General features: G+C 42.7%; 1 protein-coding gene across 3 annotated transcripts in view; it reads right to left on the bottom strand.

Annotated features, from left to right (window-relative positions):
- The window catches only part of LOC149146402 (histidinol-phosphate aminotransferase, chloroplastic-like), a 151,207-nt gene extending 127,562 nt beyond the window's left edge, over positions 1–23,645 (bottom strand). Inside the window, exon 1 of one of the 3 annotated variants that reach the window (XM_089453392.1) lies at positions 22,974–23,645. The gene's annotated coding sequence lies outside the window, so the exon portion shown is untranslated. The remainder of the gene's footprint in view (positions 1–22,973) is intronic. The other 2 variants (XM_089453390.1, XM_089453391.1) reach the window with 2 other exon arrangements.
- Between the last annotated feature and the right edge of the window lie 292 nt (positions 23,646–23,937).

The raw sequence follows: 23,937 nt of genomic DNA, 5'->3' as shown, positions 1-23,937 counted from the left end.
TGCTGAAGACCTCACTTCTTTGGTGTCAAGTGGCTCAAACGTTGATACTTGACCTCCTTTGTTGTATGGCTTCTTTCCTCCCTCCATTGTTTACAATTGCAAAGCAAAACCCTTGTGTAAGAGATGGGAAAAAACAGAGTTTTAGAAGGAGCAGGGGATTGGGATTAGTGTATTTAGGTGAGGGGATGAAAGGGTTAGGGAGAAGATATGTTGCTAAGAAAAATTGGGGAGGTAGGGAGATGTGTTAGGACGTTTAGGGAGGTGGAAAATGATGAAAATAGTGAAGGGATTGCTGTAGGGAATTTAAACACAACCCTAACCCTAAAACTGCCAAAAACGCAGCGTAGAATCTAGGGTTAGGTCTAGGACCTAGGGAAATGAGGAAGGAGGGGTAAGGAAAGCTTAGGGAGGTGAGTTTAGTGCGGGGAAGAGGTAAAATTAGTAGGGAACTAGGTTTTACTGTTTACAAATCAAACAAGAGTGTTAAACCACAAAACGTAGCGTGGACCCTCGAAGAGGGTTTCCCACTAAAATGTTGTAGTAACTGATGAAAGGAGGTGCTTGTAGGCTTTCACTTACTTGTATGAATGATGTTGGAAACCTTGCTTGTTGATGAAAACCATTGGAGGTGCCCCTTTGCTCCCAAAACTAAAAACACAGTGTACAGGAGAAAACGCAGTGTGGAGGGAGAAAACACAGCGTGTAGGAGAAAAAACGCCTTTGAGGGTGCAGTTCGATGCTGAGGTTGATTGGAAGGCATTCGATGATAGGTAGGAGCTTGATACAAATGAAATGAGTAGGGAAATGTTTGAATGGCCTTTTATAAGCTCAAAATCACTTTTGTGCATATGTCATGGCATGACATCATTGATCTTCTTGAGAATCTGAAAAACAATATAGTGTGCAGCAACTTTGACATTTAAGTATGCAGTATTAGATCTTCATAAAGGATAAAATGTACTTTAGGAACCCAATAGATCATTTATCCCTATTACTACTCTCTTTGATGATGACCTAGGTGGCAATTATGACTTTTTACATGACATTTTGTATGTCTGACCTAATGGAATGATGAGCAGCATGATGACCAAGACACACTACTGAGAAATGATGACCTGACCATGATAGCATTTATTGACCATGAGAATGGAGAGAGTAGTAATGACCTAGACACACCAACCAATGATCAAATTTTTATTTGAAGACCTACTGAAACCATAAAAAATTTGACCTAGGACCCTAACAAAAACTTTGAAAGAGCACATTTGATCACTGGTGACTAGTAGGATTGACAGACACTAACAATCCCTACTTTCATTCCAAATACATTGGGCATAAACATTTAATATGTAACAATCGACCCCCGGATGCGGGTGTCAAGGATTGGGGAAATGGCAGGCCACATGCCCAGCATGTGCCGCCACGTGAAGGACGAGGGCCTTCATTGCTCATCGCAGACGAGGCTTTAAGACGGGAGAGGCATATTGAATGCCTTAACGCAGACGCTGGAAACGATGGCGGGCAGGCAGAGCGCATTTAATGCAGGCAGGCTTCAAAGGAATGTTTGTTGGCTTAAGTATGAAGGAATATCACAGTGCTGGGCTCAGAATGCTGAGGCAGTTACTCAGATCGCTGGGCAGAAATGCGGTGCAGTTGAAGTTGAAAGCGAAGACATTCGCTCAGAGGAGGTGTGCGCTCTGTTGGTTTATTCGGGCCTTAGTTTTTGTTCTGTTGAGTTTAGCCCCGAGTTCCATTGTGTACAGAACTCATTTGGGAGGGCGCGCAATTGCAGCAGGCTCTCAGGTACTGTGCTGGAATCCATGGCACCGCCGCGTGAGAGAATGCCGTGCAGAAGAGGCTCGGGACGTGGGGAGTCTTCTCGACCCCCTGCAGCAGATGTTCATCATCATTGCTGCTGCTGCTACTGTTATCGAAGGGTGGGAGCCACACCAATTTCAGCTGGTCAATTTCTGGAGGCAGGAAGCTCTAATGACGGAATGCCCAAGCTCCCAGCGTTCGGCTCGGCCATTTTCACCTTGGGCAGCTCGCGGGACAACGAAGGAATTCAGGCACATATTTCAGTCCTCTTCACCAAGGCTCCAGAGGAAGACAGGGAAGGAACACAACCAACCCATGCTGAGGTTCTCTCAGAGGGCAATAAGGAGAAAAGCCCTATGGTGCAGTTATCTAATGCAGAGGGTAATTTGGAAGGGGAGCATCAGCAAGCCTCCACTCAACCGCAAGAGCCAAAGCGGGAGGCACTACCGGACTGGATGGCGATGTGGGAGGGCGTCCCAGAGGGTCAAGGCTGGTGCTGGATTCGTGAGGAAAAACCAGACGACTAACTCTCAGGGGCACTCTCCTTCACACTCTTCTCTCTCTCGGGTCGGGTATGTGTGCTGGGTCTCAGTGTGTATCTGGGTTATGTTAATTATCATTGTTTGTTTCCTTTTAGTTCATGGCATGTTCACAGTTACTTTAACAAAGAATGTTGGAAGCCCCTGCGTGGGCAGTTTTTTGTCCCCTGCTTGGCAAAGTCTGTTGGAAACCCCTGCGTGGGACGTTTTGCTGTATGCCCCTGCGTGGGACGTTTTTTGTCAGCCATTGCATTGGCAGTTTTGTTTCTCTTCCAAGAACTAAGCTACGTCATGTGTTATATTCTATTCTGGGGATGCTGCCATGCGAGGGAGAAGTCTGAGTCTAAAAGTGTTGCCCATGGAGCCACAGTCGGTCCTGGGCAGCCAGTTTTCCTTGAATGTAATGTTACCTGTATATAATAAAATAGATTAGTTAGTTTTGCCGAGAAAAAAAAAAATATGTAACAATCGACAATTGTACCACATGTGTCAGACACCATAATCATCAAATGAGATAGTTGAGCATGATGTACAAGGCATCTACGGGTAGCTTATGGAGAACCGTGATCATCATCATTGGAACCATTGTCCATGATGAAGATCATTGAAGAAAAATCTAATCTCATTGCCCCTGGATGGGAAGGGGTGATAGTCTTTATACCAAATAGATGTTAACACTTCTTTTCTAAATGGTTTGATTGAGAAGGAAGTATACATTAATCATCTTAAGTGTTTTTAGTCATATGGGCTATTAGCTTTCGAGGTTACTCCAAAAATGTTACCCCATGCCTAGGGTGCTTCATGTGATGTGGGGTGCATGACGGATGGATGACCTTTGATTGTTCTCTGTTGGACATGCACATGTGTAGGTGGTTGACTCCTCAATTGCTAGACCTTGCTTAATGCTCATGTGGCATGGAGGTTGAGGTGGCATGGAGACTCCTAAACAGCTTAGTGACTTCTTGATCATGGCCACATGGAGGTTGAGTTGTTTGCCAAGGGGATACCCTACTTTAGAGAAGGAGCAATTGGCATTCTACAGGAGGTGTTGAACCCTAAATGGCATGGGCGCACTTGGATAGCTTACGTGGTGTATTATACTTGACTTGCGCTAGCTTGGGTTGTGGGACTAATCATGTCAATGTGGTGGACCCAAAGGTGAACATAGCTTTGGAGGAGCATTGGAGCCTTTGAGACCTTGGAGGAGAATGTTAATTTTAGGTATGTTCTATGCTTAGCGCAATTTACTTCAATTTTTCCATATTAGCCCAATGACAATATTCAGATTAGCAATCACATCAGCATGATAGTAAAGTGCAGATAGAACATAAACATAAATCGCAGAAAACAAGCCAAGACAAGAGGACACAAGATGTGGCACTAGCCAATGACAAACCCCAATGTGGGGAAATCCTTGATCAATGCTTCTTAAATTCTTCAATAGTTCAGCAGAGAGAGAGATAGTACATATACATCAGAAGTCAACACTTTGACTTGACAAGATCAAACATCAGAGATCTTCACCATGAAGATGACACAATGAGGTTGCAGATCTGATGACAAGGACTGCAGATCTAAACTCAGGTGAAGGCATACTTCTTCAACTGATTCTCCAAGGTGATTCCATCACCATGCTGCATCTAACAGAATGTTGTCCTCCTCCTGCAGTACTAGCAGTCACTGCTACATGAGATGGTGCATCAAACTTCAGTCCTCATCCTTGATACAATCATGATCCAAGTTGAGGTTCCAGCACTGCCATACTTTCAAGACTGACTTGTGCAACCCTTAACACAATCTATGTTGCGGCCTAGCCCAGCAGCAAGTAAGGTCTACACACAGTACCCAACTATCTTTACCCTTGAACAGCAATGTCTTCCAATCTTCTCCTAAGAGATCATCTTAGACAGACTTGTTTGACCTTCTCTCTGAGGCTGCACTAGACCTGAGATCAGCCTTATTACTGCACAGTCACCACACTTCTATAACGTGGTGACTGGTTAGGGTATTTCTTCGTTGTAGCTTAGTGATCCAACAGGCCTCAAACAGTAGACCCTAGCTTCTCTTTTTGTGGATTCTTCTGCCCCTTAAGAACAACGTCAACATGCCCAGAACAGATCTCAAATGGGCCATGCTGTCACCTACAGCAATGTGGCATTAGGACATATCCTCCAAGCTGTGATATGATTACTTTAGCTGACTTTCCTTACAGCGTCTAAGGGTTCCTTTCTTACTGAGATATGGACCTCTTTAACTATGGCTTTCCTTCATCATTTGTGGCTGATAGGGTCCTCTCCAACTGCGGCCAAGATGACCTCCTTGAGGGCTAAGACTAGGGCAGTATTAGCCCTACTTTGACTGCGGTTTGAAGCACAAATTGACAGCTGCTAGAGACCTCTATTTCGGTGGCTGGAACCTTCTCCTTTCACTGCGGCTAGGGCAGATAGATGCCTCTTTGAGACTGTGGATTAGACTGAGGGTTTAGACTGCGGATTAGGAACCTTTTAGGCAGTGTATTGTAGCTCTCTTTGATTGCTAGAGATCCCCTAGGACTGCGGCCAAATCTTTTCATTATCTGCGGCTAGGGTAAGACTATAGTCCTCCCATTAGGACTGTGGCTAGCTGAGTGTAGAAACCTTCTTCTTGACTGCGGCTAGGGTTCTATTAGAGCCTCCTTTGCCAGCGTATATGAGCTCCCTAAGACCGAATTGAATCCTCTCCTTGCTGTGAAGAAGAGCTTCCTTTAGGACAGCAAATAGGTCTCCTTCATGACTATTAGGGCAGCGTAGAGGATTCTTCATGACTGCGTTTAGGGCTAGGGCATCTCCACTAGGGCAGCGTATATGCCTTCTCTTCTAGGCCTCTCTTTCCACTAAAACCCAAACGAGTGGAGAGAGAGATCTTCAAGAGATGAGTGACCAAATGACATGAAGGCCACCTCTATTTATAATAAAACGTTGAGGACAAGCGGGGGTAATTTGGTTGTTGGCCGACCTTGACGAATTGTCACATAACACAAATAAATTCATATCTCCATGAATACATGTCGGAATCGGATAATCTTTAGATCAATCCTACACCTCTCGACGAGGGGAAACCAAGAAAAATATCAGTTGCCATAAATAAGAAGACCCGCATGGAGTTTGGCCCTAGTTGCCAATTTTAACAAAGAAGCATTGGAACTTGCTTGAGGAGCGCTAGTGCCTTAGAGTCTTGCTTGTTGACGACACCACCTTGGATTTCGACATGTGTCGTTTTCAGTGGAGCTTTTTGCATGTGTGAGCCTTTTTGTTAGAGAAAGGTTGCTTGTAAGGGCTTAGGTGCACTTTATATTGTTGGCTTTCCTTACCTCTCATATAAATAAAGAAAAGAGAGAGTTTTCATCATCCATTCAATCATTCATCATCTTGTTTAAGAGATGTAAGGAGTAGAGTGCACCTATTTCTCTCTTCTTGTACTCTTTTTTAATGTATTCTCTCTCTCTATCTTGAGGACTATGGTTTTGGAGAATTCAAGTGAAATTCTAGGGTTCGAGTTTTACCCTAAGGAGGCAAAGTAAACTAGAATTTGATCAAACGTTAAAAGAGGAAGAAGATGAGGAGGAAAAAGGATGGAAACACCTTACACTTGTGGGAGACAAGTGTTGAAGCCAAGGAGGATTTGTTTTTGATGATGCTTGTTTGTTGGAGATCTTTGGTGGTGGCTAGGGTTTTCTTAGTTTTCCCTATCTAGGGAGGGCTTGACGATTGTATGAGCTTTGTGATAAGGTTGTGGTATGTACATATACTTCATTCCTATATATATATATATATATATATATAGAGAGAGAGAGAGAGAGAGAGAGAGAAAGAGAGAGAGATTCCAGTTGTCCAACACTTGTGCAATTGCAGATTTGTTTTTTTAGCTATGATTGCCTTCTTGATTAAGTAGTTTCCAACATTCATTGTTCGTGCTGATTTGACAAATTTATGGGTTGAAAGCATTAAAGTGATCTTATATAATTGGGAGATAAGAGAGGAAATTTTATACTATAAAATTGTTGTAATTAAATTGATTTTAGATATGGTTTATGCTTGGAAAAGAGTGCCCTAAAGGCTGAAACTTGTTGGCATATGTTTGGTATCTTTTATCTTGGGCTGCTTAGTGTATTAGGTTGAAGTGACATAAAATATTGTACACCGGTTGCTACTGTAAATCAATATTTCTGATCAGCCCTACGGCTGAAGTTCACAAGGACTAGATATGAAGACCTCATTGTAAGATGAAATTTCTGTTTTGCATTAAAAGTTAGAGAAAGCAAAATTCTACATAGGTGATGCACCCATCTATGAAGGTTGAAGAAAGCGCATATGGTACTCCAGGATTGATGGGTACCTACTTAATTTGGGTTTCACCAGGGCTGTTGTAGATCCTAATCTTTATTATTTGATAAATCTGATCTGATTGTCAGATGTCTTGATCTTGTATGTAAATGACCCAAGACAAGTAGTTCTAAGAAGCTCATTCCATGGTGCAAGATGAAGTCGACCCACGAGTTTGATATGAGGACATTGGATTTATGCACTATTTTCTGGTCTAGAAGTTTGGCATGGCATAGGTGAGGTCTTCCTTGGACAGGGGAAGTATATAATCAAGATTTTGAGAAAAATTTAGATACTAGATTGTAAACCCTTGGCCACTCCTATGGTTCCAAATCCAAAGTTACATTCTGATTTAGATTTAGATATGCTAGAATCTAGATCCTTCATTATACAGGCAGTTGATTGGTTCCCTTATGTACCTTGTTAATATCTGGCATGATATATGCTTGGCAGTGATTACATTGAACCAATGCATGGTTGAACCCAGACATACTCATTGCAGAGCATGTGCTCCAATACTTGAAGGGCACAATTCAATACGGCTTGAAGACTTGGTTTGGTAGCAAAAACTTTCCTCGGAAGAAAGGATTCTTAAAGTTTACCTGTGTTGCTCAAATCATGTTCTGACTTCAGCAGAGATGCACCAACAGATCCATTGTCTTCAGTTCCTATGCACAGCAAAGTTCAGTATTAATGAGGGGATAGCAGCAGCAGCAACAGGGAGATGCCTTAATGAGGATGTGAGGGCAGAGTTATGTAAAGAGATAGAGGGTGCACACATGCCTCCAGCACACATGTGCCAATGTTAGGCTATTTCCAGTTTATATGTTGCTCAGAATTAGAAAGTGCCTTCTCTATTTCAGGTTGCTTTTCCAGTTTTAGCTAGTGTGTGTATGAGCTATAAAATGATTCCATTCTTAGACCAGGCGTAAGATCCCAAGATTAGAAGGGGGCAAACCGCATGAAATTTTGTCATATTCCAGTCTAGGTGTAGTCATTTGCGAGTCTAACGCATGCATTCATGCATGCTGGGCACTCTAACATAGACACCTAGCGTTAGGGAGTTACCTTGTAAACCCTGGCTTTCTTATTATATAAAAGGGAGGGACAGTCTTCACTGTTTTCATATACATGCTCAAGGTTTTAGAGAGACAGTATTGTACAGCTTCCTTTTCCAATTCAGAGAACGCCGATGTGATTGAGTGTTGTAGAATCCTAGTGCTTGTTGCTCATATTCATCGATTACCCATGTGTTTTTAGATTTAGCATTCATACTAACAGTTTTGAGAGTTTTCAGTTCTAAGCTGTATCTAGGTTGTAGGGCTACTTATCATGAATTAGAAATCTAACAAAGAACACCATCATTAAAAGTGATTGGCTCTAGGACCAGTGCATTAAGGTACAAGTATTGATACTTTGAAAGCTATTGACCAATGCCAATGCATCAGACATTAGCCATTGACCAACATCGGGACACTTCTAACCTGAGTACTGAACATGCATGCGACACTTGCCCTCACTGAGTCACGTGTCACATGTGACACTCTGATCACGAATGTCCGAGCATCTAGTTCCCTGACATGGGACACATATCATAAATGACAGTGCGGTGTGACTAAGGTAGCAAGTATTTTGGACTTAACAGACATTAAATAAACACACGGGAAAAAATATACGGAGAAAAACTGAATGGAAACTGAATGAAATACACAACAAGAACACACAAAAGTTACGTGGTAAAACCTTGACAATGTGTCAAGGAAACCTCCACGGGGCAAGGGATTGGAAACATATTAATCAAAGATGATTCTCCATGGTTACAAGCCTCTCGGGAAATCCCAATTAATATGGGCTACTTCGTTACATAACTCCTTCTCGTTATACAACTGACTGGCCGGTAAAAACCAAATTTACCCATAATTCTCGTTATACAATTGACTGACTGGTAAAAACCAAATTTACCCATAATTACATTATTTACATCAAATTGTTGTCATTCTTTCAACAATCTCCACCTTGACAACAATTTTCCTAATCCCTTGCCCATGCCCATTCATCATCTCTTCTACAAGCCAAGAGAAGCCAAACACCATCGAAGCTTCTCTACTGTAACTGGCTTCGTGAATATGTCTGCACGATTCTCCCGTGTATGGACCTTCTTGAGAGCTACTTTGCCACCATTGATCACATGTCTCACAAAATGATACCTTACATCAATGTGCTTGGTCTTACTATGATAAGCTGGATTTGTAGCCAAATGAATAGCACTCTGACTGTCACATAACACATTCACTTTCTCCTGCATCCTTCCAATCTCATCAAGTAGACCTTTTAACCAAATTGCTTCTTTACTGGCATCTGAAGTAGCTATATACTCTGCTTTGGTAGTGGACAAAGCAATTGTTTCTTGAAGCTTTGACATCCAGCTAATTGCTCCACCTGCAAGAGTAAAGACATAACCTATAGTAGATCTCCTTTTGTCCAAATCACCTGCATAATCAGCATCCACATATCTGCAGACTGATCCTTCACTACCGTTAAAGATGATGCAATGGTCACTTGTGCCTCTTAAATATCGAAGCACCCATTTCACTGCTCGCCAATGTTCTTCTCCTGGATTTGCCATGAACCTGCTGACAACTCCAACTGCATGTGAAATGTCAGGCCTTGTAGATACCATCGCATACATTAAGTTGCCTACCGCATTTGCATATGGTACACGAGACATATACTTCTTTTCTTCATCAGTTCTAGGACTCAAAACCAAAGAAAGTTTAAAATGGGAAGCTAATGGAACATTAACAGGTTTCACATTGTTCATACCGAACTTTTCAAGTGCTCTTTCCACATACTTCTGCTGTGATAGCCAAAGCTTTCCATTTTTCCCATCTCTGTGTATCTCCATGGCCAAGATATGTTTTGCCACTCCAAGATCCTTCATACCAAACGTCCTAGAGAGCTTAGCCTTTAACCTGTTGATCTCTTCCATGCTTTTGCTTGCAATAAGCATATCATCAACATACAAAACCAAGATAACGAATATGCCACTGAAACTCCTGAAGTATACACAATGATCATACTCACTTCTAGTAAAGCTCTGGCTTACCATGAAAGTGTCAAACTTCTTGTACCATTGCCTGGGAGCCTGCCTTAGGCCATACAATGATTTCCTGAGCTTGCAAACTAATCTTCTACTGCGACCTTGTACAAAACCTTCCAGTTGTTCGATATAAATCTCTTCATCCAAATCTCCATGAAGAAAGATTGTTTTAACATCTAACTGTTTTAACTCAAGATCAAGTAATGCAGTTAGTGCCAACACAGTATGAATAGAAACAAGTTTTACAACTGGTGAAAAAATCTCATGAAAGTCAATACCTTCAACCTGAGAATACCCTTTTGCTACCAGCCTCGCCTTATACCTCTTGATACTGCCATCAGCATTTCGCTTCAATTTGAAGATCCATTTGCATCCAACAACACTTCTCCCTTCAGGAAGTTCTACAAGATCCCAGGTTTTGTTCTTGGCTAAGGAATCCATTTCTTCGTCCATAGCCCTTTTCCACTTTTCGCTATCTACATCATCCACTGCTTCCTGATAACAAGAAGGTTCCCCATCTTCAGTAATCAATGCAATAGATGAAGCAGAATATTCATACCTTTTGGGTGTTTTTCTTTCCCTTGTAGACCTTCTTAGAGTGACTGGTTGTTGAACTGGTTCTGGAACTTCAACAGTTTCCTTTGCATCTTCTTCACCTTTTTCTTCAGAAGTCTCTCCTTCCTTTTGACTTTCTGAAAAAGGTTTAGCCTCCAACTAAATTTGTTGATTCGGCAATACCTGTTCCTATTCAATTTTTTCAACATCTGATTTTAGAAGAGAAGATTCATCAAACGTTACATCTCTACTAATGACTATCTTCCGCGAAGAACAATCTGTATCGTTTCACCGCATAGTCATACCCAACAAAGACATAACATTTTGCTTTTGGGTCTAACTTTGAACGTTGATTCTTTGGAATAAGAGCATCACAACCAAAAGTCCTTAAATGTGAATAATCACAAGATTGACCCAACCAAACTTCTTCAGGAATTTTACAATTAATGGCAATTGAAGGTGATCTGTTAACTAAATAACAAGTAGTAGATATTGCTTCTGCCCACAACTCCTTTTGCAGGTTAGCATTGTTGATCATGCTTTTGGCTCTTTCCATAAGAGTCTGATTCATACGTTCAGCAATGCCATTTTGCTGAGGAGTATAAACAACAGTTTTATGTCTAACAATCCCTTCATCCTTACAGTATTGTTCAAATTCTAGGGAAGTAAATTCACCACCATTGTCAGTTCTTAAACATTTAATTGATTTGTCTGTTTTCTTTTTCACCATAACTTTAAATTATTTAAAAACATTAAATACATCAGCTTTCTTTTTCAACATATAGACCCAAACTTTCTGGGAGAAATCATCAATAAATGTTAAGAAGTATAATGCACCTCCATAAGATACAGTAGGAGATGGTCCCCAAAGATCAGAATGGATATAGTCCAAAATTTCTTTACTACTATGACTTCCAATTTTAAATTTCTATTTACATTGTTTACCATATACACAATGTTTACAAAAATCCAGCTTTAAGGATTTCAAATCAAGAAGCAACTTGTAATTCATCAGTACCTGAAGACCCTTCTCGCTCATGTGACCCAGTCGTTGATGCCATAAACGAGTACTTTCTTCTGCCTTCTTTGATACAGTCGTTGCCTCACTAACCTAAGTACTTCCTTTGAGTCTGTAAATATTTTCGATCTTTTCTGCCTTCATAACAACCAGGGCGCCTTTTGAAACTTTTACCATTCCATTCTGACTTGTAAACTTGTAACCTTCCGAGTCCAACTGATCCGGATTTAAACAGGAACACAACAAATTATAGATATAACCATAAATACAGTGATGCAGCAGAAATAACACTTCATTTCATTAATGTCAAACACTGAAGTATGCTTACAAACAAAATGGAAATAAGACTAGCTCGGGCGATGGTAACTTATCTCTGAGAAGAGATGTAGTGGCTACATGCCTCTGAACTGAGTTACAATGAGGCTCAAGGGCCTTTTTATTATTGAACAATAAGAGAAAACACTAAACAACCAAAACCCTAACCCGAGGAGACGTAACACCAAGAGTTTATGGACCCCGTTGGGGTTAGTTGGGCAGCCAACTTCCCAGGGTCATAACTTGGTCATATTATCTTCGTTTAACGCGTATGATACCTCGTTGGAAAGATCTCTCCGAAGACTACAGCGATCAACGCAATTGCCATAGCAATCGTCGAGCAAAATTGCCAAAAAAACGTCGTTTAGGGCCTCAAAATGGCTCTGGAAGTTCAGAACCTGAAAAAACTGCCAAAAATAGTAAACTGTGCTACAATTAAGGAAACTAAAAACTGAAAGAAACAATGGTGAGCGTCCAAGTGGAATAGGCGAGTGGCCACCAATATCCACCTGGATCAATACTCCCCCCTTAGGAAGAAATGGTCCCCATTGCGTTGAGTTCCTCCATGAGATGAGGAAACTTCTGCTGAACTTGGTCCCTAGTGAGCTATTTGCCTTGGTGAAGGAGTTGGTCTGCTTTGACAACTCGATATAGATGTATCCTTTGTTGTCGAGTGTTCTTGATCTCTGTGTCCATGATCTGATCAGTTGTGGCTTGTTCCATGCAGTTTGAGTTGAGCTTTGTTGGTGTGAGCTGTTCTGCAATGTCAGGTGTGTCCAACAATGGTGGACAGTGTGGCCGAAGCGATCTACATTGAACACTGTGTGCAAGTCAAGGAATGGGGGAATGTTGTGCCCCAAAGCATTGTTTCCCACAACCTTGGTAATGGTGTAAGGACCATATCAAAGTGGTTTGAGCTTCTAATGGGCTGTTGTAAGGCGTTCTTTCTGTAAATGCAACCAGACTTTGTTGCCCACCTGAAACTTGTGTGGCACCTGATGTTAATCATGTTGCTGCTTGTACTTGGCATTTTCCACAATGGAGCGACGATATATTAGCCCGTTAGGTAGAGGTGCTCCGGGAGTCAGATCGAACGAATGTTTGACCTGACAGTGCAACGGTACCCCTGTGGGTGAGGAGAAGATGTCTTTGTATTCTTTCATGACCATATCCACCTGCTTTGGCCATGTGGAGGAACCCATCCCGGGGGCCATGGTTGTGGCTACGATCTTCCCTTTACTTTGAGAGCGAACCAAAAAGAAAATAAATTCCCTAGTCTGGAAGATGATCTTACTGCATTTCTTAACAAAGATCAAAGAGGTGGCGGTAGGTGGGGCTACCTCTGGTATCCTGTATAATGTATTACCCAAAGAAATAATCATAGAGCGACATCTAGACTCATATACAGCATGTCGCTTCAACAAGTATGGTTATCCTAATAATACATCACAAACGTCGAGAGGAGCAACATCACACAATACCTCATCTGTGAAGGGCTTGATGTTGTAGGGAAGGCGGCACTGTTGGCTAACTCAGAGATCTCGTCCTTGGTGAAGCCACCTGATGTTGTACGACTATGGGTGTGGTATGGTTAGTAGGCCCAGTCGCTTCACAACCTCTGTTGAAATGAGGTTCTTTTGGCTGCCACTGTCGACAATGAATTGCAGCGGTGAACCCTTCACCCACATTTGTGAGTGGAAAAGACGCTCCCCCTCCTCTGGATCTTCGGGCTCATTCTTCTGGATCTTAGCGGTGGCAACAATGGCGCTGGGCTCCGCATCAATAATCTGCTTCCCTTTGTCATTCCCCTTGTCGGGTTTTGACTCAGGGTCGGAACATGCATCTGATTCTGAAGCCTTCAACTCGACCACCAACGACTGCTTGGTCCGACACTCACTTGTGTTGTGAGTGGGGCTCTTATGGAACTCACACCACTTTCCTATGTCCTTTGACTTCGTGGTGGTGTTCTTTTCTTGTAGCTTCAACGGGTTGTCTTGGGTCACCCCGTCTTGGCTTTGTCCTTTGTTCTTCGATTCGCAAATCCAAAGTCTCGCTTCTTTTGTTTAAACTTCTGCTCGATCTTGACAGCGTATTGATAAGCCGTGCCAAGTGAGGAGATGTCCAAGAACTCCATCTTGTCCTGGATGTACCTGTGTAGGCAATCGCGGTATTTGAATACCAAATGCCGCTCAGAATCCTTGATACCCAACTTTGTGCGAAGGGTATGAAAAATATTGGTAAACTCCGGCACATCTTGGTCCCTTCCCTGCCGCAGCATGGTCCACTTTATGTATTTATCCTCATAGCTTCCGACAGAGTAGTAATACTCCTTCCCGAAATGAATTCCAAGTGGCTGCGACTGAAACAATGAGGCCATACTTTCATCCTTCTGCTCGCAATAGGTTTCCCACCAATCCTTGACGTGGTGGGCGACTTTGAGAAGTGCAAAAGTGATATTTTCCCGGCTGGAAAAATCATGAACAGAAAAATATCCTTCTAGCAGATTTAACCATTTATCTACGACATCTGCATCTATTTGACCCTCAAATATGGGAATTTCAAAGTTAACTTGTACCTTAAAATGTGTGGCGCTTCCAGAGTAGCTGCTGGAAGTAGATGTGTCGCCCCTGGGTAGCTGTAGAAGGATATGGGCAAAGTTGTCCATCATCGCGTTCCTTTGTCGCTCGATGGCTTCTTCGAGCAAGATTTTGATAGGATCTCCTGCCCCCTCGTCTTTCTTTTCACCTGCCATGGGAGGTCGTCAGGATTTGCGAGGCTGGTCTTGCAAAGGTTCGACTAATTCAAGCCCTAACTCCTTATATCTCGACCTCGTTGGGGACATGCAATGAAAAACAGAGAAAGAGCAGAGCGCTCTGATACCACTGATCCAGATTTAAACAGGAATGCAACAAATTATAGATATAACCATAAATACAGAGATGCAGCAAAAATAACACTCCATTTCATTAATGTCAAATACTGAAGTATGCTTACAAACAGAATGGAAATAAGACTAGCTCGGGCAACGGTAGCTTATCTCTAAGCAAAAATGTGGTGGCTACATGCCTCTGAACTAAGTTACAATGAGGCTCAAAGGCCTTTTTATTATTGAACAATAAGAGAAAACCCTAAACAACCAAAACCCTAACCCAAGAAGATGTAACACCAAGAGTTTATGGGCCACATTGGGGTTAGTTGGGCAGCTAACTTCCCGGGGTCGTAACTTGGTCATATTATCTTCGTTTGATACATATGATACCTCGTTGGAAAGATCTCTCTAAGGACTACAACGGCCGACACGATTGCCATAACAATCACTAAGCAAAATTGCCAAAAAAAAATGTCGTTTAGGGCCTCAAAATGGCTCTAGAAGTTCAGGACCAAAAAAGACTGCCAAAAATAGTAAATTGTGCTACAATTAAGGAAACTGAAAAACAAAAAGAAACAATGGTGAGGGTCCAAGTGGAATAAGCGGGTGGCCACCAATATCCACCTGGATCACCAACACTCCCAAAGAAATCAATTTTTTTCTCAATTCAGGTACATGTCTAACATCAGTTAATGTTCTAATTGTATCATCATACATTTTAATTTTGATATTTCCCATCCCAACAGTCTGACAAGATACATTATTTCCCATAAACACAGAACTACCATTCACAGTTTCATATGAAGTAAATCAATTTCTGTGCAGACTCATGTGATGAGAAGCACCAAAATCTAACAACCAATTATCATAATTCTGAGAGACATTACAAACAGGTAAAGCTTCATCTACCATACCCAATTCAGCAGATAAAACTTCATCAATCATACCTAACTCAACTTGATTTGCTTCCTTCTTTGGGTTTTCAGACTCCTTTCATTTCCAACAATCTTTCTTGAGGTGTCCAATTTTGTTGCAGTACCAGCATTTGGCTTTACACTTCTTGTTCTTTTATTCTTTTATTTTGATCCGGAAGAACTCCTTGATTTCTCCCCTCTTTCCTTTGACCGGCCTCTGGCTACCATGGCTTCTAGTGCAAAGGTTTCAATGTTGGACTTCCTCCGTACTTCTTCAGATAACAAAGCTCCCACAACTGTATCAAATTCCAAAGATTCAATTGTGCTCAAACTGATAGAAGTTACGAAGTGGTCCCATGACTCGGGGAGAGAACACAACAAGGTGATAAATTTGTCTTCTTCCTAAAATTTAACTTCCATATTTGACAATTGGCAAATAAGTGTATTAAAAACATTTAAATGTTCTACAATTTTTGTACCCTCCTTCATCCGAAGACTGTACAATTGCCTTTTCAGATAAATTATATTGGTTAAAGATTTGGTCATATACAACGTTTCTAGTTTTCCCCATAAACCTGATGCTGATGTTTCTTCAACAATGTTGAAGAGAACTTCATCTGCCAGGCACAACCTGATGGTACTGAGAGCTCGGGCATCCAAGTCCTCCCAATCCAAATCTGTCATGCCAACAGGTTTCTTTTTCACCCCATCTAAAGCTTTGTGCAACCTTGTTGCATAGTTTTAAAATTCGGCCGATTCGAAACGGAAACGGCCGAGTTGATCCGTTTCATTGCCCAGAAATGTGACTCGGTGGAGGAAACGGTTCAGTAGGCCGAGTCATTCAATGACTCGGCCGAGTCATGGTTGACTCGGCCAACTCGGCCGTTTCTGTATTGACTTGGTCGAGTCATAACCAGTGGCCTGTAACCCCATCAAAACAGCGATTTGACATTTTTTTAATGAAATTTTGAAGTGTTTGCTGATTGGTTTGAACTCCAATGTGTTTTATGAATTAGTTAAATGTTATTTGCGGTCCATTCCCCCTCCCAAACCCTATTTAACACACTCAAATGCTCTCTACTATTGATATGCTATTCAAATTTCATGGTAATGTTAAATTCTTAAAGTAAAAGTGACATTCTCCTTAATCTTCATTTTCATCCTTTTACTTAAATTTTTAACATTACCATGAAATGACTCAGGATGTTTGAGAGTGGTTTCGGCCTCATTGGATTTCATACGGAGAAAGTAGAATTTTAGATTTCATTCAAAATCCAGCAGACTTATCAGTTTTTCAGGATTTCAGGATTGGAGGATTGCAATGTTTCCATTGAATTTTGTCATGTATTAGGGTATGGAACTCGTATTTAATCAAGAGCACCAATCCCTCTATGTACCTTGATGTTAGTGACATTGGTTGTTGAACTCCTCTAGGATTCGCTCCCAAACCAAGAGCTTCTGAAAATGTCGCTACCGCTCCCGTTTTTGCTCTCGCTCCCCACTTTCGCTCCTGCTCCCAACTTCCAAGTAACACTGAGCCAGATGATGTTGGCAACTCTAGCAGTAGCCAGTAGTACTGGTCACAGACTTTTGTTGTAGAGGCCATTAATAGCCTCCTTGGTTATGTGTTTTTGTTTTGATCTCTATATCATCATCGTGTATGTATTGGACAATGCATTGGGTGCCATTTTGATATAATGGATATATTCATGAGCCTACTTTGATCATATGTTGTCTTCTATCTATATTCTAATGCTGTGTGTTTGGAAACATGAATGAAAATCTTTAAAATTATGTGTTTTTATAAAAAATAAATATTTAATGTATTTTTTACAATGACCGAGTCACTGAAATCGAGCCGGCCGAGTCGATACCGAGTCGGAGTCGGAGTCGGAGTCGACCCTCGGCCGAGTCGGAGTCGGAGTCAGAGTTTTAAAACATTGCCTTGTTGCAACAGCAAATCCCTATCTCTCAGTGTCCATAAAGCAAAATTGTCCATAAAGCAAAATTGTTCTTGCCAGTGAATTTCTCCACCTCGAATTTACCATTCGTCATTTTTGTCATTTCTTCCTACAAATCCACCTACTAGGGTTTCCCTTTTGTTCAGCTAGGGTTTATAAAAAAAACTCGTTTCCCTTCTTATTCCAATTTTCCTGGTTAACAAACCCTACTCCGTATAAATTTCAAGAATTTCAAAAAATTATGTTTCTTCTCCCTTCTTATTCCAATTTTCCTGCTTAACAACCCTACTCCATTTAACTTTCAAGAATTTCAAAAAATTACGTTTCTTCTCAGGAAACAAAAAAAAAAGTTGATTTTTCTTTCCTCCAATTAATGAAACGGAAACCTTAAACCCTCCTTTTCAAAAATAAAAATCTAGAGTTCACTTCAATAACTCTGAACAATTTCTTTTTAAGTTCCGGCCACGAGCATTCCCTCGCATGCAACTCCACAGGCACCGGGTGTTACTAATGGTCGTGCTACAGCTCCAGTCACCAGATCTCGGGCTGCCTCCGCATCCGCTTCGGCAGCACCTCCGGGTAAATCTCTCAATCCTTCATTGTCTGATTACTCTTTGACTTCATCATCATTTCCTTCCATGACTGCTGCATTTTGTTCAATGCCTTCCCCCTTGGTCATTGCCCCTACTATCACATCATCTCAACCGCCCTCATCACCTGCATCTTCCCCCTCATCTTCTAGGGGCTCAAAGCACTCTTACTTCCTTCGCCCTCGCTCTCACACCCAGGGATCTCAATCAAACATCGCCGGCCTGGGCATCTTAACATCTGGACTGACCTCGCTGCCTTCTCGAGGGCGTAAATCTGATCTTACAAAAGCCATCAGAAGGGTGGGGGCAGAGGTGGCCATTGGGCGCCAATCTACTATCGATGGGGTACTTAGAGCAAAGAACACCCCCGGCCATCCTCCCCCATGAAGTGCCTATCATTCAATTGCAGAGGCCTGGCTAGTGCCTCAAAGAAACTAGCCCTCAAGAGACTGATTGAAACATCTCCTGTCGACATTATTATGCTTCAAGAAACGCTTGGCCCCGAGGACTCCATTTCGGCCTCTCTATCATCGATCATACCTGGTTGGAAATTCTCGGCCATGGACTCCTCTGGAAGATCGGGTGGCTTAGCTATTGGATATAACCCTGTAACCATTAGGGCCCTAGGCTCTTGGGGGGGACCGGGCTTTCTGGGTCTCGACCTTTTCTCTGCCGACCTGGGTATCAACCTCAGGGTAATCAATGTATATGGCCCGTGTCACCAGCGTGAAGCATTCTGGCAAAACCTTCTGGGGCTTTCCATTCTTTCATCAGAGAACTTGATCATAGGGGGGGATCTAAATTTTTCATTGGGGTACGGGGAATCATGGGGTGCCACAGCTCAAATCGACTCGATCACTGCCTTCATGACCGATCTCTTGGAGCGACATGATCTGAGTGATGTCCCCATGATCAAACCCCTTCCCACCTGGCGGAACAGAAGGATCGGTGAAGCTGCTCTGGCCCGTAGACTCGATAGATTCATGATGAAAGGATCTCTGCTTCAAAGGCTTCATCACTACAAACAATGGGTGGGCTCAGGTGGTATATCAGATCACCATCCTATCTACCTGGAAATAAATGGCCCCAACAAAAAGCCTAAAGCTCCTTACAAGTTCAATCATGGATGGCTTCAGGATACTTCCTACATCAAACTTGTTAAGGACTTCTGGCCTCTCAACCCAATAGACAGAGCCGATTCTCTGGCAAAAGGCTTCTGTATGAATCTATCACGGCTCAAGGAACTCACTATCGAATGGGCTAGAAATAAGTACCGGCTGGAAAACTCTACTCTCATGAACATTGAAGCTGAGCTAACCTCCCTCACTGATGAAAGAGGTTTGGGGTTCACATCGGAGGCTGAAAAAGCTCACCTTGTGGAGCTGGAAAATCAGAAGCAAAAGATTCTTAGGGAGAGGGAAGAATCTATCAGACTGCGCAGTAGAGCAACCTGGCTTAAGGCTGGAGATGAAAACTCTCGCTTCTTTCACAATTATGCCAAGGGCAGAAAGGTCAGCAATACAATATGGAACCTCCCTATGGCCGATGGTGGAATGGCTGATACTTTCAACAAGCTATCACAGATGGGATCATCACACTTCAGGAACCTATACAAGCAACCTCCAGGTAACAACCTTGCTGATATTATCAACATTGCTGGACACTTCCCCAGGTTTGTTAACGAGGAGGAAGCAGAGTCCCTATTCGATCCTGTGACCCCTGAGGAACTGGAATCCACCATCAAATGGTTTAAGAAGGAGCGCAGCCCTGGCCCGGATGGATGGACCATCGAATTCTACATCGCATTTTATGAGACGATCAGCCAGGATCTTCTAAGGGTGGTTGAGGAATGTAGGATGTCAGGCTCCATGTACAATGCAATAAACTCCACCTTCATTACCCTGATCCCTAAAACTGACTCCCCTTCCTCATTTGAAGAATACCGTCCTATCTCTCTCTGCAATGTACTCTACAAGATCATCTCAAAAATCATTGCAAATCGCATTCGCCCCATTCTGTCCCGTCACATTGCCCCTCAACAGTTTGCATTCCTGGAACACCGCCAGATTCATGAAGCTATTGGGACAGCGCATGAGGCTTTCCACTCTATCTGGACAAAACACCACAAAGCCATTATCTTAAAAATTGACTTAGCTAAAGCATTTGATAGGGTTAGCTGGCTCTATATCAAGATGCTCCTTATTCATTTGGGCTTCCCTCACAGATTTATCACTTGGATCATGGCCTGCATCACCACTCCCTCCTTCAGTGTGTTGATAAATGGATCTGCATCCCAGTTCTTCCATTCGGAGAGGGGTCTCAGACAGGGCTGCCCTCTGTCTCCCCTCCTCTTCCTTATTGTCATGGATGGTCTCAGTAGGCTTATTGCATCAGCAAAGAGGAATGGAGACATTAGTGGCCTCAAGATATCGGTGGACTGCTTCCTCACCCACCTCCTTTTTGTGGATGACGTTATGATATTCCTGGATGGAAGCACCCGGGACTCCCGTTCTTTCTCCAATATCATCTCCCTCTTCTCCTCTGCCACTGGGATGCAGGCAAACCACTCAAAATCATCCATCATTCTCTCCAGAACCACTGTTCATGAATCCCAGATGGCTCTACAGCTATTCCCTTACAGCATACACCCCTTGGATCAGGGCCTTAAATACTTGGGTTATTGGATCAAGCCTATTAGCCCTAAAGTAGCAGACTGGATCTGGCTTGTGGTCAAACTGGAGAAAAAGCTCAATATCTGGAGCCATAGATACCTATCACGAGCTGGTAGACTCGTCCTGATCAAATCTGTTCTGGAAGCTACTCCGGTCTTCTGGATGGCCTTGGCATGGATCCCTCGCAGCATCCTGTCCAGACTACAGCAGACCTGCAATAGGTACTTATGGAATGGGTCAATAGAAAAGCGCATCTTTGCATGGATTGGATGGAAGAGGATTGCCATCCCAAAGAAATGGGGAGGTTGGGGCCTCAAAGATCTCCCTTCTTTCGCACAGGCCCTGGCTGCAAAGATGGGATGGACACTAATCACTGGGGACAATCTATGGACCCATATTGTATATCACAAATACATTTGGCCCCATCAAATAATGGATTGGATCCGGCTCCCATCCTGGCCCAAAGCTGGGATATCATCTGTTTGGAAAGCACTCCTCCATGCTATACCACTCATCAGAGATAACCTGATATGGAAAATAAACGATGGCACTCAGGCTAGGATCGGACTGGACCCATGGAACGGTAGCGGAGGAAGGCACATATTGCCTGAAGCCCTCGTTCGTCACCTGCACTCACAAGGGATCTCTCACATTGCTGACATAGCGGATCCACAGCACACCACCATCTTCAATCAGCAATGGAAATCGGCACAACAGATCAACATTCCACCTCTTTGGCACCAAGATTGGCAGTCTTATATAAACGCCTTATCTGAATCGCACATCAGGATCAAGCAGGGACCTGATGAGCTCATATGGTATCCTTCGGAGCATGGCACATACACCCCAAAAGCGGGATACCTATCTCTGATCGCTCATAAGGCTCCGGATTTAATATCATTCTGGTGGAACTCCATCTGGAAATTAACAGCTCCACCTAGGCAGAAATTATTTTTTTGGTGTATCCTAAAAGGGGTGGTTCCCACAGGGGAATACCTCATGAGACGTGCAATCCATGGACCATCTTGGTGCATCCTGTGTAAACAGTCTGCTGAATCGTGCACGCACCTATTTCTACAATGCACTGTCCTATCGCATATATGGCAATCTATCTCCCCTGCTATACAATTTTCCGGTAAATGGGAGGGGGTCGACATCAATCAAACCTGGGAGACGTGGTACAACCAGCATCGGAACACAAAACTTCAGAGCCTGCCTATCATCATCTGCTGGTACCTCTGGTTGGCCCGAAACCGTTTGACTTTCGAGGACAAATTGGTACAGTGGCCGCATCTAACTGCTAAGATCATTGCTGTCTTTAATGATATACCTGAGCCACCGCAGCCTAAGGTCCGCCGTCCCCGGGATCCCCCTCAAATCGATCACAGCTGCCCATGGGCTTATTTCGATGGAGCAGCCCAACAACAGGGATGCGGAGGGGGCTTTCTCCTCTTCATTAACGATCAGCATTTTTATAAAGCAAAGCTGGGTCTGGGTGTTGGTTCTAACAACTTTGCAGAGATCATCACCCTCCGCCATCTCATTCATTTTGCATTGAGCCATAACTGCTTGCATTTAAACATATACGGGGATTCAAAGATTGTCATTGATTGGTTCAATAATATTTCTGCTTGCCACTCGCACACACTCAGCAGTATACTGGATGAAATAAAGTTACTGAAGGAACAGTTTAATAACATCTCTTGCAATCATATCTACAGGGAACACAACAACAGTGCCGACCAACTATCCAAGGAGGCTACGGTACTTCCCAGAGGCGAGTGGATGATACAGGAGCAGCGGGGCGCAAATGCATATCAGTACTATCACCGCCCATACATAGATGCACAATATCATAGGGCAGCTAGCCCATGAACAAACATGAACTGATATTTTTGAACTATTTTTGTATATAACTGATAAATATTATAACTGACAGCCCTGTGAGGCAATATGTATATATGGCGATGTAAAACATCCTGCGAGATGGTTTTTGCTTTTTGATAGACAGTAATGGAATCTACAGATACCCACATGTGTAGTGGAAGAACATACAGCATATGCAAATGCATCTACAACATGTAATTTTTCCAATCAATGAAAGATTACGATTTTTCCAGTGGAAAAAAAACTCTGAACAATTTCTTTTCATCCAAAAAAAAATTGCTGGAAAAATAAGCTACCCCGTGACTTGGCTGTTCACTTCAATAACTCTGAACAATTTCTTTCCTCAAAAAAAAATTGCTGGAAAAATAAGTTACCCGGTGACTTGGCTGTGTATCCAACCGGTTCTGTAAACAAAAAACTCGACTCTGCTCCAAGCCGGCTCTGAGGTTCTAAAATTTTTATCTTTTTAAATCTTCCACCAGGCAGTCAATCTCGGCTGACTGCTCTGCAGCGGACAGCTCCAGCAAGCGGAAACAGCTCGTTCTCTGTCAGGGTCGGCTCTTAACAAGAGCTCTCTTCCTCTTCACGATGGCGGGAGGATCTTGCTCGTCCGGCTGGGGTTTCTGGCAGTGCGGGTTCCTCCAACTCGGCTGGCGGGCTCATAAACAGCGTTCTTTTTTTCACGCAGTTTCGAGGGCCCTTCTTTGCGGCTAAAAAAAAATCAATGCCTCGATTCCCTTCTTGAATGGCCCTCACTCTCCAGCGGCAGCGGCAAGCGGCAGCAGCTCGGACTTTCTTTCCGTCTGACTTCAAACAGACCGAGACAAATTCTTCTGCTGCTTTATTCTTCTGCGGCTTTCCCTTTCTCTCCGCGTGCAGGACTCACGCAGCATTGCTTCACGGCAGTCTCTTCATGGCAACAGCGTCATTCTCTGCGTTCATTTCCTTAAAACAACGGCTTCAGAAAACAGTGGCTCAATATCTTTGTATTTGCTGACAGCCGGTTCAAAAAACAAAAGGACGACTTTTGGCTGGACTAGAACTCAGTGCGGTTTTGAATAATAATAATAATAATAATAATACTTTACCAACCTCACAACGACGAGCGGATTTGCCTCACGGCTCTCATACCACTTGTTGGTATTTCGGTGATTAATCATTCAAATAAAACAAGGATAGTGATTAATCATTCAAACAAGCCAGGTATAAAACTGGTTAATCATTCAAACAAACCAGTGAGAAATGTATAAAACTAAGAAACTGAATTACAAATCTTTAAGGTGTGTCACAGAAATTTTTATTGGGTAAGGAATTAGAAATTTTATTGAACAAATATGA

The sequence above is a fragment of the Pinus tabuliformis genome, chromosome X (genome assembly GCF_031772625.1).
Source record: "Pinus tabuliformis cultivar Carrire ecotype Pingquan chromosome X, CPIR1, whole genome shotgun sequence".
Lineage (NCBI taxonomy): Eukaryota > Viridiplantae > Streptophyta > Pinopsida > Pinales > Pinaceae > Pinus > Pinus tabuliformis.
This window is presented reverse-complemented; position numbering and strand designations above follow the sequence as displayed.